At 40.0% G+C, this 19,883-nt stretch overlaps 1 long non-coding RNA gene across 1 annotated transcript; it reads left to right on the top strand.

Moving 5' to 3' along the window:
• Positions 1 to 7,970: 7,970 nt before the first annotated feature.
• LOC143132988 (uncharacterized) lies at positions 7,971 to 8,919 on the top strand. Its single transcript, XR_012988383.1, has 3 exons — positions 7,971 to 8,002; positions 8,301 to 8,393; positions 8,851 to 8,919. It is a non-coding gene; the product is annotated as an uncharacterized LOC143132988 (long non-coding RNA).
• Positions 8,920 to 19,883: the final 10,964 nt, after the last annotated feature.

Below are 19,883 nucleotides of genomic sequence, written 5' to 3'. Positions count from 1 at the left end.
TTCACCATAACACAACAGTTGTGCCAGATCTGGTTGACAGTGCCCATCAGAGTGAGAGGTACAGGTGAGTCCCAGATGTGATTGGACTTAATTCTGCCTATTACCCTTTCGACCACTATCCTGAGACGCGCTATGGCTTGTGTCTTCTCAGTATCCTCTTTTGTGAACTGGGCTGAACGCTTGAAGGGTGGAATGATGAGTTTTGCCCCAACACCAGAAAGGAGATCATCTTCAATGATAAATCCTTTGTCGGCCATCACTTCATCACCTGACTCAAGTAAGGGAAGGATACCGCTGATCTTTGTTATCTCCTTGTCAGAGATGCTTCCAGTGTACAGCGGCGAGAAGAATGTCAACAAACCATGGGGAGCAACTCCGATCAGTCCCTTTAAGGTTGTCCTGTTTTTGTAGTGGGAGAACGTTTCTGATTGCAGGGTCAGTGAAGAGGCTGCCGCCACAGCAATCTCAGTGCAGTCCAGTATCACACGGACATTGGGACAGTACTTCTTGAATTTTCCTGGCATGACGGACTTCACCTTCTCCCTACTCACCCAAAGAGGAAGCGTCCCCAGAATGAAGAAGAGGTAATTGGCCCAGGTTATGGTCACACGGCTCACAGTGGTTAAACTCACCTGGAACATGTCAGCAATTACCTGCTCTTTCATGCCAACAGCTACTCGCATACAGTACATAAGAAATTCATCAATTAATGGCATGCTGCACGGGGGACTGGGACTGATGTTTTCACTGGTGCCTTCACTTATCCTCTTTGCTTTACTCCAGTAGACTAGTTGAGAGGCAGATGGTACAATGGAGTCCCAGAAGATCTTAAACACACGCTCAGATGGAAATTTGGTGTAAAATCTCATCTGGGCATCTGACGCACAATACCGGCTGAAGAAGTCCGGGGTGGAAAGGCTTTCTTCAGCTTGGCTTCTAAGTCTTGGATGTAATCCCCTGTCTCATCTAACATACCTGTGGTGATTGAGAATTCACAAATTAATTCAGTCCTTCATTCAATTCATTTCAGCCAGTTGTTAGCTGAAAAGCTGCCGCTAGAACTTTAACTCTGAGCTCGCGCCTAGCACTAGCTGTCAATAAACTGGATAATGTTATGGTTATGTATTAATCCCCGATTAAGTGTTGAATGTGTTAATCCGTCATTGAGAAAACATTGTGAGAATAGTAGGGATTTGTGTGACTCTTAATGTAAGCATGTTAACTCAAATGAACAATTCATCTTGCCTAGCTAGACTTCAGCTTAATTAACGTTAGCACTAGGCCTACTGGTTACACTAGTGCCACTACATGTCGCTACATTCTTCCGATCAGTTGCCATCTTTCGATTCATTTGTTTCAGTCTTCTGTAGATTAGGCTACAAGAGAACAAAATAAGAAATGCAGCACTGTTGGCCACACAATCCTGACAAAATGACATTAAAAACATTTTGTTTGTTGTTAATTATGTTTTTACATTGTAAAACATGTCATTTGCCTACAGCCTTGATGTCTTGATGTGTCTAAAACAAAATGTATTTGATTTAGGAGAGAGAAAATCGGTATGAATGCATCAATACACCACTGACTGAAGTATCCAGTCATCGTATCCGACTGACCTAATATTTAATATCAAATCCGTTAAATAGGATGACTAAAGACTCCAGCCAGTGGCGCATCAACATGTTCATAACAATTTGCTCTCTCCTAAATGTAGTTTCCCATTGTGTTGTAGGCCTAGTCTTGTCATTTTACAGCATAGATCATACATGAGTTTATCTACTAGAACAAGATCAGAGTAGGCTGTCAGTGTTAGTGACTAATAGCGTGTTCTTGATTGAACAGGTCCATCATTCCCAAGCCTTGAGTGTGAAACCAACATGGCCATGGATAGTGGTGCAGGAGAATGGGACTGTGGTGATGGCACACTGCCGGACTGGGAGAGGTGTGCTCTCATGCAGCAGCACTAATGTACACACTATTAGCTGCTGTTGAGCACAGAGAAGGACAGGCATGTACAAGTGAACCATGTTCATGGGCAGAACCAAGCCAATCGAATATAAAATACGATGAATTAGCAAACATCTTTGTAAAGAAGAAGGCAGAAAAACAAGTCCAACCCATCACACCATCTTCCGATGAACTGCAAAATTTTTTGGAGCTGCTATATGTGAGTGAAACCCAGGAAGCCATCCCCAAGAAAAGTGCCATCCTTTCCGTTATTGAGGGCCATTCCCCCAGATATATGCCAAAGACTGCACAGCTGGACATGCCACCACTGCTCACCTGTCTGTACTCAAGCACCAGACTTCAATTGGATTTGCCCACACTGCCGGAGGAAGGTGCTAAAATATTTGAGGAGCTACATGTCACACCGGAGCAGGTAAGATAATATTATTACAAAATAAAGTCCTGTGTTAGCATAAGAGAGGAATTGTGGCATCCTTGCAGTTGTAACATTATGAAATTAAGGAATTATTATTCTTTATTTAATAGTCCAATTTTTTTAAAGTGTATGTTAGTTGAGGAGAAGACAAGGGAACAGAGGAAGTCAAGATGGTGGTTTGATCACAGAGCAGGACGAGTTACAGCATCAGCTTTTTATGAGGCAGCCAGCACAAAGAACTCTCCTTCTCTGATTAAGAGAATTTGTTATCCACGGTCTTCTCACTTTTCCACAGAAGCAACCAGGTATACAGTTTTAGAAGCAGGACATGTTACATTTTCTATCTATTCAGTCATGAATACAAGAATACAAATATGTTATTGTCACATGCATATGGTTACTGAATGTAAAAGATGCTGTGGAATTGTGTTGGTTTCTCAGCCCATGTGTGCATAAATGGGGGCTAGGAAAGGGGCTTACTTATTTACATTTACCTCAGAAACAATATGTATGTGACACCATCATTATTAGTAAAGGAAAGATAGGAAAATCCAAACCATATATTTTATAAAGCATACAGTCTCATGATGTGATCTAATAATATGACATGAGGCAAGCTCCATAATAAATATAAATAGGGTGTATCAATACTTAATGTAATGTGCATGGGTAACAAAATGAGGGGCAGGATTAGGCATATTTTCAAATATTTCTAAAGTGTGTTACTACAGACCTTTACAAACACATTAGCAATGAAATTCCTTGGTAAGGGCTTACTGGGTATGGGTGAAATATCTTCCTTAATGTGTAAGTCTGGTGTAAATTGACCCATAGGCCCGTTGTTCACCACATGCAGCCCATAGGAAAAAGAATGAGGCAATTTGGGGTAACGTAGGCCAAGTTATGGACAGCCATGCCCTCATGGGTCTGCTTTAAGCTGCCTGTCCATAACTTGGCCTACATTGTCCCAAACTGTCTCATTCTTTTTCCTATGGGCTACACGTGGTGAGCTTATAAAACAGGATTATGGGTCAATTTACACCAAACTTACAATTTAAAAATAAAGTTCAAATATTATAGCTCTGACTATTCTGACTTTTGTTTCCATCAGATGGGGTCTGCAAAACGAAGACACTGCGAGGGAGTCATACTGCAAGATCTCCATATAGACTTCCACATTACAGCATCAGGACTCATGATCAACCCTGACCTACCGTGGATTGGAGCATCGCCAGATGGTGTGGTGACATGTAAGTGGCATGGGATGGGCGTGCTTGAAATAAAATGCCCGTTCACTGCTAATGGCCGCACTCTTAAGGAATGTGCCGGAGACCCACGCTTCTGCCTTACAGAGATTGCAGAAGGTAAAATGACCCCCAGGCGAGATCACAGTTACATGTTTCAAGTTCAGGCCCAAATGCGTGTAGCCGAGGTCATGTACGCTGATTTCGTGGTGTGGACACCACAAGAACTGTTCACACAGCGAATCTTGTTTGATGAAAGTTTTTTTGATCAGGCATACTTGAGTGTGGAGGAATTCATCAGAACAGGCATACTGCCTGAACTGTCAGGTAAATGGTTCACAGTGCCACGCCTCTCCTCAACTGCTACTGCGGACCTGGCACCAGAGGGGTGCTATTGTGGAAAGCCAATTGATGCAGACATCCTCTCATGCGTGGCTAAGACTTGCCAATGAAAACACTTCCATAGGTCGTGTTTGAAGCTTACCAGGGTGCCAAAGCGTTGGATGTGTGTGGAGTGTAAAAAACAAACAAAAAATAAATGAAATTTGTACATGTAATTTACAAATGTAAGTTAATTCTTTGTTATTTATTTATTAAATAATTTTCATTGCCCATCATTTTCTGACTGTGATGTGTGTATTTGTGGTCATGTGACAAATTATCTATTACTTACATCCCTAAATGCAAATTAGAACACCAAGATTAATTGCGTAATTACTAACAGAACCAAGAAGACCAACCAAATGTAAGGGGTAGAATTTTTTTTTAAATTTTTTTTTCTATTCTGTGGGAACAACAGCTGGACAAACATTGCAAAGAGCACAGCATACAGTGACTATCTTGTCCAGAGAGGTAGACTGTCCTTGAGCTGCTTGGCAGAGGGTCAGGGGGATGGTGGACTGTAAGTAAGGGATAATGGACGACACGGTGGTCTGTTCACAGAAGTTAATGCACGGTCGAGGTTGTAAAACGGCCCCGACGCGAAGCGGAGGGCCGTTTAAACCTCGTAGTGCATTAACTTCTGTGAACAGACCACCGTGGAGTCCATTATCCCGCTTATTACACTGTTGCCACTTGCGTTGTGTTCATTTCCTGTTACAATTTAAACGTTTTAATCGCTAAAACTGTCTTGTTTGTAGAACTAATTTCTTCCGACACATATCAACTAATTTCTCAACTCACAGGACAAACTGCCGTTGCTAGTTCTAAATGGATGGTTGCTACGGCCAAAGGCCAGTCGTTAGTTCTATCTCTCCCTGTTGTCAAGCGGGCGTATCCCAAGATTCTGATGAACTTTAGCTTTGAAACATCGCTATTTTACTTAGCCTGCTGTCATCCATCTAGCTAAAAGCCACCTCCGTCATATGCTACAATGTTGCAATGTTGTGAACGTCTGCATTTTACAGCTCAGATGCAACGTGACAGTTCATTTAAACTTCACAACGAGTTTGGCGAATTAATATACAAGTGTGATACGGCCAAAAAATGGATCTACTTCATAGGTGTGCAGATAACATACGGTTAATGGTCGTTCTAAATTACGTAGGACAATGAAAAATTGAACCAAGCAGTGGAATAAGATGGTATATTTGTTTCTCACCAGGCCAATCACCCTCTCCACATGTATGCGCACTGAAGCAAGTCCCCTTGTGGATTCGAGCTCCAGTGGGTGCATTTGTTTTTTGCCTTTTGTAAAAGCAGGAAGTTTTAATTGGGCATGATACAGGCCAAAAGTGTCCTTCACATTGAAACCTCTATCAGCAAGGACAAGATCACCAGGAGACAGTTTCTCAAGGTAGCCGCAATTTTCAGTGATGTGTTTGTCACTTGTCCGTCCCCCCCAGCCCTTTGACACAAAGGAGATAACGCCCTGTGGTGTGATTGAAATGAGGTACTTTGCTGTGTTGTGGTGTTTGTACTGCGAGTACATCTGTGCCCTACTTCTCAAGTTAGTCGGCTTCTCTATGAATATCTCAAAACAATCTATAATCGAAGTACAATTTTTAAAACGTTCTCTGAAACACATTGGTAGGCTCATCTGAATTTGGTCGCTTTTTGGCCATAAGATAAGTGGGGACAGTCTAACATACATAACATCTAATGTATTATTAAAAATTCTTGCAACAGTTGACTTGGATACACCAAACAAATAAACAAAAAAGAATAGGGGTAAATTAAGTTTCAATCGCATTAGGGTCAAAACAAAACACTGAAAAGGAGACATCTTTGGTCCAGCATTCAAAAATCCCACCAGGAAGTTGAACACCACAAGTAATTTTGCATAGCTGGGGAGGCCAGTAAGTTCTTGCACCATACCGTCGTTTCCCTTGAATGCCTCCTGATGTAATGCTCGCTCTTCAACTCTGGTCTTCAACTGTTGAATCTCTGCTCGGAGTCGCGCACACTCATCAGTCAACAGAGAAAGGGTGGATCGGCAGGCTGCATTTGAGCATGGTTCAACGATGTCAGGGGCTTCAACACATTAGTTGTGCTCATACACAGCGTCTTCCTCCACTGTGGTGACCAGTTCCTCTGCATCAGTCTCAAAGGTGGTAGAAGCAGCAAGTTCATGGTCATCGCTCTCCCTTTGTTTAGCAGGTTCATGGTCATCGCTCTCCCTTTTTTTACGCTTCATGAGCTGCGTCTTCTCAAACCTGCTGCTGACATAGATCTGCCTCTGCCTCTTGTTCTCAGAGGTGTGGGCAAACAGGCTGGGCACATAGTCAGGGCTGAAGGAGTTGTTATCTTTCCTTCCTAAGATTCAAAACAAAAATAAAACGTGTGAGGTTGAGGTACTATCAAACCTGAGCAAATTCCACTGATATAGTAAACATTACATACTGAACATTACATACTGACAAGATGACATACCAGACTGGATACACCATTAAGTTAGCCTTATAGGTAAGCATTTAATAAAAGCTGTGCTTAACAGGTGGTTAAAAATAAGCCAAGGTGGACGCAGTGCATAACAAGCTTACATGATGGACAGAGACAACATATGAGACTATGTTTATTCCCACGGTAAAATCTGGTCAATGATTATCACCGATTTACGTGGGTGTTATCCGCATAACAACATATAACGTTAGCTCCCATAAGCGCTTGTTTCAGAGCTGAGGTAAACAGCTAGCAGCTAGCTTCTAGCTAGCTAACGTTCACTAGCCTTCCAACTTGCTGGGAAAACATACGAAACCACGCAATCAATTTACAACAAACAAACGTATATATATTTCTGCCAAACGCCATATAAATGTCGCTACAAATAAAAGGGAAAGACTTACCTGAAACGAAGTGTTCACTACACAACACAGAGTGTGATGTAGGTGTCCATTTGTCCCGCTTTATAGCCGCCAGCCAGCTGTTCCGTCTTTCGGGGTCTTTTGGTATTGAATAAAAATAAATCTCAGGGTTTTTCTTTCTGTTGTTGCTACAGCCAACTGCACAGCATATTGAGGGCATACTGACGAATCTATCCCTCTTCTGAATCAAGGTTTTGACGAGAGAAACACTGAAGGCAGTACTATCAAATTTCCTCTAGGTGTCAATCACAGACAGTGGTGTCGGTCAGAAATCGGTCAGAAAAATGGCGGCGCATATCTACAGTGACGTCATGAGAGACAAACGAATACCATTCCAGAGAATGTCTAATAAGGGGAGAACCGCCACTCTCGGGAAACTTCCGGTTTCTGAACTGGTTGCAGTTCCTTTTCTGGTTCCACATGAGGGCGCTCACGAATAAGTGCAGAATGAATAGAGGCCTATGGAGCTGTACCCCTCAAATCCACTTTTCTCGGGATATAATTTTTTGCCCAGAAATTCGAATGTTGCAGTCAAAAGAGGGGGCAGAGAAAATACAAACCGCTGAGTATTATATTTTTTGAGTCACTTATTTGTTCTAAAAAGCCTTTCAAATTTGTCAATGACGTCATTTATTAGCAGAAAGCTAGTGTGTTGTGGGCAACAACGACCCAACCTGTAAGAAATCGAAAGGACGTGACTACTCGTTCATTTAACTTTTGACCTATAATCCATATTGAGCTTGCAGAAACCACAATCAAATCTTCAATTTCTCAACGACAACCAGGTGAAAGAGACAAATTTAGCCGTCTAGCTCCATAGACCCCCATTGTTTTTGCACTTATTCGTGATCGCCCCTAGAGGAACTGCAACATATTGCAGGTACAATGGAGTTAATAGGGAGTGATCCGGCTCTCCGTAAACGGGCTCTGACCATTCTCAACTTGGAAAATGAAAATTGAAACAAGGAAGTTGGGAGACAGGGGGGAAAGTGTCAAAATAAAAGTTGCGTACGTCGTTATGTCTGTCCAGTGCCAGACCGACGGGGATGCCGATGGACGCCTAATCACGCCAGGTAGACTGATGGTTGTAAACCTCTTTAGGATTAGTGCTAGGGGATTTAATAAGGACTTTAAAAAGGCATACTTTCCACGATGGGACGTATACTGGACGTATACGATCGTCAAGTTAATGAATGGCAGCCATTACCGACTCATAGCCTACTTAGCTGCTACACGATTTGCAGTCTGTGATTATTAGCAGTCTGTGTGTGCAACACATAACTCCGCACTGCAGTTCAACGCGAGTTTAACATGTGTATGTGTGCGTATTATACATACTAATGAAAACTGATTTATTTTCACTGTTTCCAGCACGCCGGCGAAAGAAGTTGTTCCAGCAGTAGCCTACCCGAGAAGCTCAGCAGTGCCATTCATAGAATCGCTCATCTAGCAATACCAAGAAAGGTCAGTAGGTGGCCTCGGCAGTCCATTTATCAAGACAGTCCTGTCTAATATGAAGGTAATTGTTGAGGTGGGGTCCAGGAGAAGACGCGTTCCATTCATCTATGAACTGTAGCCTGGCCATTGAAGTGATCAAGGAATTAAATTAAGCAATCACTGAAGAGTGAGACACTACAGTATTAATCACTTTTCAGGCATACCCTCTTACCTCATCTTCAGGCAGAACAATGAGGCTTTGTGGTTGAATGGAGACACCATTGTGTATTAGCCTACCTAGAATAGTTCTCTCCAGACAAGGTGTGATCGTCCCAGGGATTAGTTAGTATTCCACAGGCGGCTTTCCCAGTTCTGCTGTTTTCCTCTGAAGTGTCGTCCACTATTTTAGCCACTAGTCTTTTGTATTAAAAGTATCTCTTACAAACATTGTAATGACAGATGATCCTCTCTCCAATCATACCAGTCAACTGCTACAGAGGCACATGGAATCACATCCTCTGTCACCTGCATGGGACATCCGCCAGGACCTAGGACATATAAGACAAACCCCTTGATATATCTGCCCGAAGTGCTGTTCATAAGGAAAAGTGCTGTCTATTTAAAAACAATGTGTTGTGCTCCTGCTCTCCTCTTTTGTCACTTTGTTTGAAATGCCCTTTGAAATGGGAGTTAAATGTGGAATTGTGTGTTAATGTCATGTTAATAGTGTTTGTTGTTCATCATTTATTGGACATTTGGTGGGATGTTTCAGATCATTGTATATTTTGTATATTTAATGTTCCAATGCCGACTAAAAGGCTGTCATTCTGAAGGCCTGAGGATGTTTTCCCTCATAATCTTGAAGTAGTGGTTTTGTCTCATGATGTCCATGGTATGCCGCTCACCAGGGAGTCATCGTGCAGGGTCCAAGTCAGGTGGTCAACATATTAACAACACAATATTGAAATGACCATTGGCCCAACATTTTCCTTTATTTTAAACTCTGTTATTGACCTACATCCTACAACCTGAAAAGACAAAGTCCGGGATTACACAAAGTCCTAATGGCAAAAACAGCGTACCATGAAAGCTTACTGTCCTGCATGGCTCAGATATTGTTTACCTCAAACACTGTTTTTTATTAAGTGTATTTGTTAGAAAGGCATTTATCAATCGCCATGAGAGATTGATCACATGGTTGAATTTCTGAATTTACATGACCACAAACACCAGTGGCACTGGTGACATCTTTGATGTCCTTGCATACAGTCTAACTCTCAACAGTGATTTGTACATTTTAACACCCTAATGTTTTGATTAAGTAGATACCGATGGTGTTTTTCTCCATTTTGCTCTGGGTGCCCTCCTCAAAAATGTCATCTATAGACCAAAAGAGACATTCAACATGATTGATTCAACAGATATGATTCTGCGAAATAGGAAAATATTTCTACACTACTTTACTTTCACACACACACACACAAATTAAGCATCTGGTATTGCATCACAGGTTTTCAAAGTGGGAGGCACAAAACAACTCATTACCGACCTAGATAACAGCAGCCATGATCTTCATCTTCTGTCCTGAGTCTCTTCCTTTCCTGCAGCATATTGACAGCCTGGGATGATGTCAAGCTCTGACATAAACTTGGAATATTAGACCGTACAAGATATATATATATATTATAGTACTCTTAAAAAAATCGTCAAAATCAAAATACAGCTAAGCTTGTAAATGCTGGTCTCTGTTGCAAGTATGGCAACAGTTGCAATTGTGTTATTGTTAGATGGGTATTTTTCAAATTCACAAAGTACTCAATTCACAAAAACTCAAATAAGGGGTAAAGCTTGGCTAACGCCAGACTAAGTCAAGGCAGCATGGGTATACCCAGGCTAGACTAGTTTGACAGTTCTCTATCTTCATTTGTTCATTACATTTGTTTCTAAGTGGAAGGCACATGTACCATTTAGGGTATATTTTCTCATGACCTCATAACACACCTCAGCAAACTAGAAGATAGCAGTATAAGATGGGCCGCCATAGACAAGACATTGCAAGTCTGCACATGTGAATAGGGTGAAATAAAACATAGGCCTATTATTAGACACAGTTATCTGATAAAGGTGGCACTTCTGGATTAAAATGTCTTTGTTATATCCTTCATTTATCAGTTAGAAAATGTCACCAGGGCTAAAAGAAAAGCACAGGTAGTGACAATCAGTCCTGAAGCTCTAAAGCAGGGGTCTCAAACTCCCGGCCCGCGGCCTATTTCAAAATAATAATGTAATTCGGCCCTTGAGGGTATTTTTAATTGCGACAAACAACAACACTGATTAAAATAGACAATAGATCCAAGTACGGTAACAAATCTAATTTGTACTCTCGTCCACTAGTTGCTAGACATCCAGAGCTTGATTCAAGGCCCAAATCGCTGCACACAGTTTTCAGGAAATACAGTGTATTAGCCTACACGTGAGAAACATGAAGACGTGCATTTGTTTGTAATGACGCGGAAGCGATGCAGGCCATAGTTTTGCACAAATTGAAGCAGAAATAGGCCTACACCAAATGTTGAAAAAACGTTGTTTTTGGGTAGGCTATGCTATTCACCTATTCTGATTCTAAAGGAGAATATCTGCCTTTTGGAGATTATATTATGATCGATCGTCTATTGACAGTGATAGTCAAGGTGCGTCTGTGGATGGAGGTGCGTCTTTGCGTACGACGGTGTCCACTAAGCATACCATGCTTATTTTGACCCTTTGCCCAAAATAGCTCGAGGTGGCAGTGGTAATCGTGATGATAGTGTCCGTAATGGATGTTGTACAGACAGCTCTGAAGAACTACGAAGTCACCCGCGATCAGTGTTGGGAGTAATGCATTAAAAAAGTAATGTAATTACAGTAATGCATTGGTTTTTGCTGTAATGCAGTAATGTAAGGCATTACCAATACAATTTCAGTAATATTTTACTCGGTACAATTCTCAGTAACTGAAGTTACTTTGCTTTTTAATCCAAAATTGAGAAATGCTCAATTGGCACCAGAGAAGATCATCCAAGAATTAAAAAAAGTCATCTAGGCTGGTCCTGGAATTTGATTGCCTTGTTTAGTTGACTGTAGAAAGGGAATTTGAGTTATCTCTGCCATTCATGCAACAGATATAACATGGTTAGGCTATACTTCTCATTTCAATCAGTGAGAATAACTAAAATGTTGCTTTTATAGACAAAGATCGTAGCCATTATTCTCAAACTATTTGCATTAAGTTTACACCACTGTAAGTGGAATGATAGGCAACCAGCAATGATGAGAACCATTTAAAGTCAACATACAATTTCACTATGGCTATATTTTACTACGTATATTAAGTTGTGAGTGACCTTTGGCTTTTGGGGCCTACATTGTCCCATGAGCCATAACTGCAACCATTATATTGTTCTTTTGTTAGCCTTAAGCCAAGCTCAGTCATTATATCATACCACATCACCTCCTGCCGTGTAATGAGCTGCATTGAACACATGAATATCTATTGAGAACACCAAATCCATATTTCCTGTTATTTTGGTGAAAGTAATGTAAACATAGTGTAATGCCTTACAATCCAAAGACAGTAATATTGTAATGTAACAAATTACTTTGAGATGACAGTAACAAGTAATAAATAATGCATTACGCTTTTGAAGTAACTTGCCCAACACTGCCCGCGATAGGAACTGATTTGACCAGGCTACTTTATTGTACTCAGAAAAAAAAAGGTTCAATTTGGCCCCAAAAATGTTCTTCAGAGTGATGCCATAGAGGAACCTTTTTGTGAAGCTTGAAGAACCCTTTTTTAATGGTTATTTGAAGAACCATTTTATATAAAGGTTCTTTAATGAACCTCTAAATGTGCTTTGAAGAACCATCATTACTTTGGTGAAAATGGTTCTTCAAGGCCTTATTTTGGGTTCCACAAAGAACCTTTTAGACAAAGGGTTCTTTAAAGAACTTTTCATTAAAAAGGTTCTTTGTAGACCCTTATGGTTCTATATAGAACCTTATTTTAAAGGTTCTTCACTCATGACTGGTTCTTTGATTTATTATTGGTTCTTTGAATGGTTCTTTGAAAAGTGATTTTAAGCACATCAATAAAAACAACAAAGAAAATATTATTATTTTTTAAAAATTTAACTTTTTTATTAATACTTGTAGAAAAGCAATGAGCATGCTGTACAAACTTAACAATGAAGACATAGGATTTGAACAAAAACATATTTTACAGGCCTGAGACGGTGCAGCAACAACCTTATCTAATTTGACACAGAATGACGGTAAAAAGTGCAGTGTGTGTAAGTGCAGTATGGCAAGTCCATGTACAGTAACGTAGTTTAAAGAGTTATGTGTGCTCAGGATGCGAAAGGCTTGAGGAAAGAAACTCCTTCTCGGTCTTTCTGTTTTAGACATGTGGGAACAGACGTCAGACGCCTGCTTTACCCCAATGGTTTAAACAGTCCATGGTCAGGGTGTGAAATGTCCTTTAAAATATTCTGGGCCTCTGTCCATCCTCTTCTGGTATAGATGTCCTGCAGGTTAGGGTGAATCTGATGGTACCTTCGGCAGTAAAAGTCAAGTGTCTGTAAAAGAGAAAGAAATCATATACAGTATTACAATTGGCTCCGTCCATGAATATAATTAATACAACTCAAACTCAACTCAAACTACTCATCTTGTATGACAAATAAAAGCAAACCCATACTAGCAGCCTGTAAGTCAGATGCAATAGTTAGAAGTAACGCAGATGTATACTATATACACTATAATTATACAGTGATACAGAGTCACTTAGAAATGTCCGGTGCTTTTCTTTTGATAAAGAGGACATTTCAAAGTGACCCTACACTTTTGAGCAGTAGTATATCTGCGTGATATCATACCTAAGCGCAACACTGTCTGCAGCAGCTCCTGCCTTCGTGCGTACACCACCTTTCTGATGCCTAACATAGATAATCTCCCATCTGACCTGCAATAGCAGCCTTTGGCTCCACACTGAGACTGTTGGATGGCACCTAAAAAAATAAAACAGCAATTGCCATACATCTTGTCATTGTTGAGTAAGATAAAAACACCCTTGCCACCATCACCATCTACTGTATGTTAATTCCTGATATCAGTTTATTTGTGAGGGCTCTGTTAATAAAAGAAATAGTTTAACAAAAGTATGCATTCTGTACAATACATTTGAAATAATGAATTTGATTAGTTTGGCTGATATTCACAACACAGCTCACATTGTCACCAACACAATGGTAAACATGGCTGTATTGCAAAATCAAGACTATTTTAGGTAGCTGCAATAATCATGATTAATTTCTGTATTAATGCATTACATTGCACATATGTCAAACAAATTAGAGCATTCATAAGTCATACCCTCACCATGGTACAAATAAATATATTCAAAACACACAAACACTTACGCCACGTTGAAGGCACCAGCCATGGCTTCTAGACGTCATCAATTAGCAGGTAGTGCAATCAGGACAGACCGACTTTGCCCTGGATGGTTGATGGAGCCCATTACAGAGTATATACTTATAATAGCCTATAAGAACTGCTATCCGTTTCCATATCATCTATAATCTTCTAACCAGAGGATGGTCTGTCATTTTTAAAAAGTGGGTCCCCAGAAAAAAAGTTTGGGAAACACTGTCATACAGCATCAAACAACTAAGCATTTTTAGCCGACTGGTCACCTGATAAAGTTTTACGCTGTAGCCCAAGTCAATGACAGATAACGTGAGGACGACCACATAGGCTACAAATAATTTCGGTAGAGTTTGCAATTGCAAATCTATGTGTTAAGACGAACGTTTTCTGTTGTATAGGTTTTGTTAGGCAACATAAATTAACACATTTTGGTCTCTTTATTGTCTTAATTGTATATTGATTTACTAATTGCAGCACAAGTAAAATTTCATTCAACATGTGCGTGTAATTTTTTTAATATAATTAAGTATTTCACATGCGCTAAAAAGTGCCCCCTCCCCCCCTCCTGAGCACCTGCCCCCCAAAATGTCTGTGCACGAACCATGAAAAAATGGTTCTTCAGATAAGAATTGTTCTTGCTTACATGTAAATGGTTCTTTTAATGCAGTGTGTGGTTCTTCAATATTGCAGGGTTGTGTACAGAGGAAAAAAATAAAAAGTTATTATTTTCAAATGATATGTATTCAAACACCATTTTCATTTAAAAAAAAAAAAATGCTCCAGTGGGCCATGGCTGAAGTGCCCTTGAGCAAGGCACCTAACCCCTCACTGCTCCCCGAGTGCCGCCGTTGTAGCAGGCAGCTCACTGCGCCGGGATTAGTGTGTGCTTCACCTCACTGTGTGTTCACTGTGTGCTGTTTGTGTTTCACTAATTCACCGATTGGGTTAAATGCAGAGACCAAATTTCCCTCACGGGATCAAAAAAGTATATATACTTATACTTATCCTGGACCTGGCCTGTAGACCCGTTCGCAATTTGGTGTTGGGGGAATTTCTCACTTGAACTGAGTTAATGTGTCCCTAGACATGAAAAATCACAGAGGTGCCCATCCGCCATAGTGCCATGAATTGTGCAATGGTTAAATCAAAAAGGGCCACCATGCTATGTGGAAAATTCAACTTTTTTGTTTCTGAATGTATATACACATGTAATACCTCTATTTTGACTAATTTTGGTATGTGGAATTCATTTTCGCCATCGATATGACCATATTGAGTGAGTTTGACCTTGAAAGGTCATGGTCAAGGTCGTTTTCTGAAGAATCTCAAAAGACATGCGAACTAACTGCAATTTTCAGTCCGCCCTTATACTGTGTGTCTGTACAACATAACAGAGTTCACAGAAAATAAGAGGACAAGGTTTAAATTTTCTTGTATTTTACCAAGAGTATCAAAAGGTTTCCAAGGTTCCCGAAGTTTTCATCTCACTATTGAGCATTGCACCAATTGATCAACAGTGAATTACACATGTACATGAGAAATAACTCAAATTTACAGTCTGCCCTTATACTGTGTATTTGTACACCACTGGACAGAGTTCACAGAAGAAAAGAAGACAATGTTTTTTCTGGTAGAATCTTGCCATCCACCAAGACGATGACCTTCCAGCAGGACAATGTTCCAAAGCATTCAGCAAAGGAAACTCTCAATTGATTTCAGAGAAACGAAATCAAGGCCCTGACTTAAATCCAATTGAACAGTTCTTGAATTTCCCCTTGGGGATCAATAAAGTATCTATCTGTTTTGGAAGTTATCTAAAGATCAGGATTTACAAGAGGGACCCCTGGAATCATCAATATCAAAAGACTATCGGTTTAAAAGAATGGGCCAAAATCACACCAGAATACTGTAACTGGTTAGTTTCGTCATACAGGAAATGCCTTGAGGCTCTCATTACAAATAAAGGCTTTTTAAATAAAAGTAAATAAAAGTATTTAAGACATTTCAGTAGGCGTGTTCAATACTTTTTTTCCTGTGGCATTTCACTTTTTTACTCATAACTCTACTTATGGACATTAATGTTTGATTTTTTTAATATGTGTGGATGACCTAGGTTAATACTAATGTTTGGAGAAAATGTAATGCAAATAGCCTCACTGGAAGTAAGTATACTTACTGAAAAAAATGTTGACGTATTCAATACTTATTTTCCCCGCTGTATGTAAGTGTGCAGCAAAGTGTGACAATCGTCGATGTGTCTGTCGTGCTGCTGGAGTTTCATGCACTGTATTTTGCCATGGAAAAATCATCCTGTAAAAACCCATCCCACTAACATGCTTGCACACATACAGTACACTTTGAGAGAAATTAGACTATATGGTGCACTTTTACTTATAGTAGGGGGGCCTATGTGTCTAATTTGGGGGCTTGTGGGATTCGCATGTTAATATTTGGAGAGTAGTATATCTTTGTTCTAGGGGTTCTTAAGAGTTAAAAAAAACATGTCTCCATTTTTTTTGAAGGTTTTGAAGGACCCACATCAAAGGTCAAATTCAGAAAAGGTCAGATTTGGTGTTTTGTCCATAAACCTCACATTGCTGGTATTATAGCATAGGGTTTGGTGCCAAAAAGCAAAGATATTCTACAAGGTAGTGTGCAAAAGTGGGCCACATAAACAATATAACATTATAAAACATTTTTAGGCTGATGATTGATCTCTTTAACAAGAAATTGTGCCTAAAATTCTCAAAATTGTCCGCTTAAAAAACAATACTTCAATATCAATACTATCAATTCATGCCTATTAATGTGCTTGAGTGTAGGCCTAGCCTGCTTTGTCAGTTCTTGTCTACACCCATTCAGAGCACAAAGTACAGAGATCTCTGTTAAATCAAGTTTAACAGACTTTTACATAGTACCAGCTGAAGTCTGAAAGGCCTTCCGTAGCCTACTGTATGTAAGTGTGTAGAAAAGAAAGGGTAAAGGATCAGATAGACAGACAGGTGTGTGTGTGTGTGTGTGTGTGTGTAAGAGAGAGAAAGAGAAAGAGAGACACTACCAGCCTGGAAGGATTATGAACTTTCAGGCCCCTGGGCCCAGATGTATTAAGGGGATGGCCAATACTGTAATTCAATCAGATTCATAGCCTATGTGTTGATATGATGTGTTGATATTGAGGCAATGATTCCATGCAATGGCTTGGGCCCCCTGACTCCTTGGGCCCCTGGGCTTAGGCCCGGTAGGCCCGTGCAGTAATCCATCCCTGACTACCAGTGACAGTTGGCTGATGATAGGCAGTGATAGAATTTAGAATATTTAATAACCTGAAGCACATAGTGCTCTGTTCTTCATGGTTGGTGATATTAGTGACCTTCTAGCCTTCTACATTTGAGCAAGCACATTTTCATAGTTCATGGTGGCACAGTCTAGTTAGGTTATATTCTGAGGTGTGTCTTTCTGTTAGTCAGGTGATGGCACACATATTCTAAAAGAAACAGATTTTGGGCTTTGTATCCAGTGGCAGATATGTGTGGACTGGTGAATGACCCATCACTAGAGACATATGCCAAATTTCTTGTTTTTGTCCATGAGAGAGTATGGAGATGGGGATCACGGATCAGCCAATGATTACATTGTTACAGTGCAGTTATTTTACAACAGAACAAAGCAGTTTGGCACAGGAACTGCTACAAATCCACCTGTAACAGTGAGCATCTGCAGCATGCAAGATTCCCTACTAGAAATCATGTGAAGCAGGCAGGACTCAGTGTCTTCAGAAAAGACGTGGTAGACCATCTTCTGAACCTGCAGCAACACCTGCAACTGCATCAAGTCCATCTAGAGGGACTTTGCACTTGTTCAGCAGCAGCTGCTGGCAGCATAGAAATGCTTCTTCTGTCAGAAGCAGACAAAAGAGTGTCTTCATGAGGTGTCCTCTTTCAATGCAGGCAACCAACCAAGAACTCTAAGTAATATTTTTAAGTCAATGACTTTTAACAGGTAGCCAGTGTAAAGATGCTAGGATGGGGGAAGGGCTTAATAACAGATGTCTTAAATGACTGCGGTACATGCCCTGATAGAATTATTTATAATCTAGAGCAAAACATTATCCAGGAAGGGGAGACCAGTCTTAAGGAGGTGAGTACAAATAGGGTTTAGTACTAGGACTAGTTGTAGATTATGATGAGGAAATTGTGGAGGTGAGATCTAATATGTTGTGTAAATGAATTAAAATTGTTTGAGGTCTCATCTGTGATTCTGCTATCTTTCAGCAATGGAGTATGTGTATTGGGTGAAACTGATTGGTTATTGATCTTATCTCTAATTGTTTGACATACAATCATAATACTGACATACAATCATACTGTTGAAAATAAGAAAATAACTGTTTTGTGAACTTTATTCAACATAGCCAGTGATTTAGGCGAAATTTATGGTGTTAACCCTTAAAGGAGTACCGTCACACCGGTGTGATGGGAATGTTGAGAAATGAACGTTCTAAAGAATATCTGGGTTCATTGAATTCAACATAGAATTTTAGAACCTTCAATTGTTGCGGAACTTAGAATGTTCAAAAACCTACACCTTTAAGGGTTAATTATAGTGCACCAAAATAGGGTTAAAACAGGTAAAAAAAAATGGAGACATAATTTTTCTCCATGTTCAATGACCTCTAAAGACAGTCCAACCACTCTCCAAAAATTAACATTTCAATCCCACACAATGTCACTTTTATTGCTACATAGTTTTATTTGCACCCAATTGTTTTCTTTTATATCATTGTACTAACACCCAATTAAAATAAAAGTTCCAAGGGGATGTTTATAATTGTTACGTTTATTCACTTCATGTGTTGTTATAATAAAAACAAATAATTGTGGGGGGAAATACAATAAAAGTGGCTATAAAGAAAGAAATCTTAATCCAGTTATTGAACAATTATGTTGTCATTGACATTTCAAAGTCAAATATAATCCTTAATGTTAAAAAGCAATATTAGCAATTAATGTTAAATGTCAGATTTAGTAGAATTAGACTTATTGCATCTGTTTTTTATTCCTGGCCAAGGTCTTCAGAATAGAGATATGACCTTGACCATGACCTTTTAAGGTCATAAATCACCCAATATGGTCATAACAATATCCGAAATGAATTCCATATACCATAATACGTCTAAATGGAGGTATTACATGTGTATATACATTCAGAAACAAAAAAGTTGAATTTTCATCATAGCCGAAGGTGGCCATATTGGATTTGACCATTGCGCAATTCGTGGCACTGTGGCAGACAAGCACCTCGGTAATTTTTCATGTCTACGGACCCACTAACTCAGTTCAAGTGATAAATTCCCCCAACACCAAATTGCGAACATGTCTACAGGCCAGGTACTGGATTATGAGGAAAGAAACTCCTCCTCAGTCTGTTTTAGCCATGTGGGAACAGAGACGTCTGCTTGACCTCAGTGGTTAAAACAGTCCATGGCCAGGGAATGAAATGTCCTTTAAAATAGTTTGGGCCCTTGTCCGTACTCTTCTGGTATAGATGTCCTGCAGGGTAGGGAGAGGTGCTCTGATGGTACCTTCAACAGTAAAAGTCTAGTGTCTGTAAAAGAGAAAGAAAGCATATATTACAATTGACCCTGTGCATGAAAATAATTATAGGTGCTCTGAGCAATGTTGCCGTTTCTAAGCTAAAAAAAATTGTCCCATACAGCAAGCATCACCTCACCATCCGCTAGCTGACTATCCCCTGAATACACTGTAAAAAAAAACGTGGTCTCTGTGGGCAGCCCAGGCTCCAAAAACAGCAACAAATACAGCCTACGTATTATTGCTAACAAACGCAGTCTGAGGCTCCGCACAAAAGGCACACATTTTATAGAACAATCCTACAGATTACATCTCCAAGTATGGTATGACAGGAATCAAAATGAGCGCATCACCTGTTTCAGCAAAAGATTGTATACAAGGACCTCACATACAAGGCGGCGGCAACCCCCCAGAAGGAGATGACGACGCCAACCCAGGGCCTCTTCTATCTCAACAA

This window comes from Alosa pseudoharengus, unplaced genomic scaffold, assembly GCF_046254945.1.
Source record: "Alosa pseudoharengus isolate Yale_2024_CS ecotype anadromous, Long Island Sound unplaced genomic scaffold, YU_APseudo_1.1 YU_APseudo_1.1_scf_19, whole genome shotgun sequence".
Classification (NCBI taxonomy): Eukaryota; Metazoa; Chordata; class Actinopteri; order Clupeiformes; family Clupeidae; genus Alosa; species Alosa pseudoharengus.
Note: the sequence above shows the minus strand (reverse complement) of the source record. Positions and strands in the feature narration are given on the sequence as shown.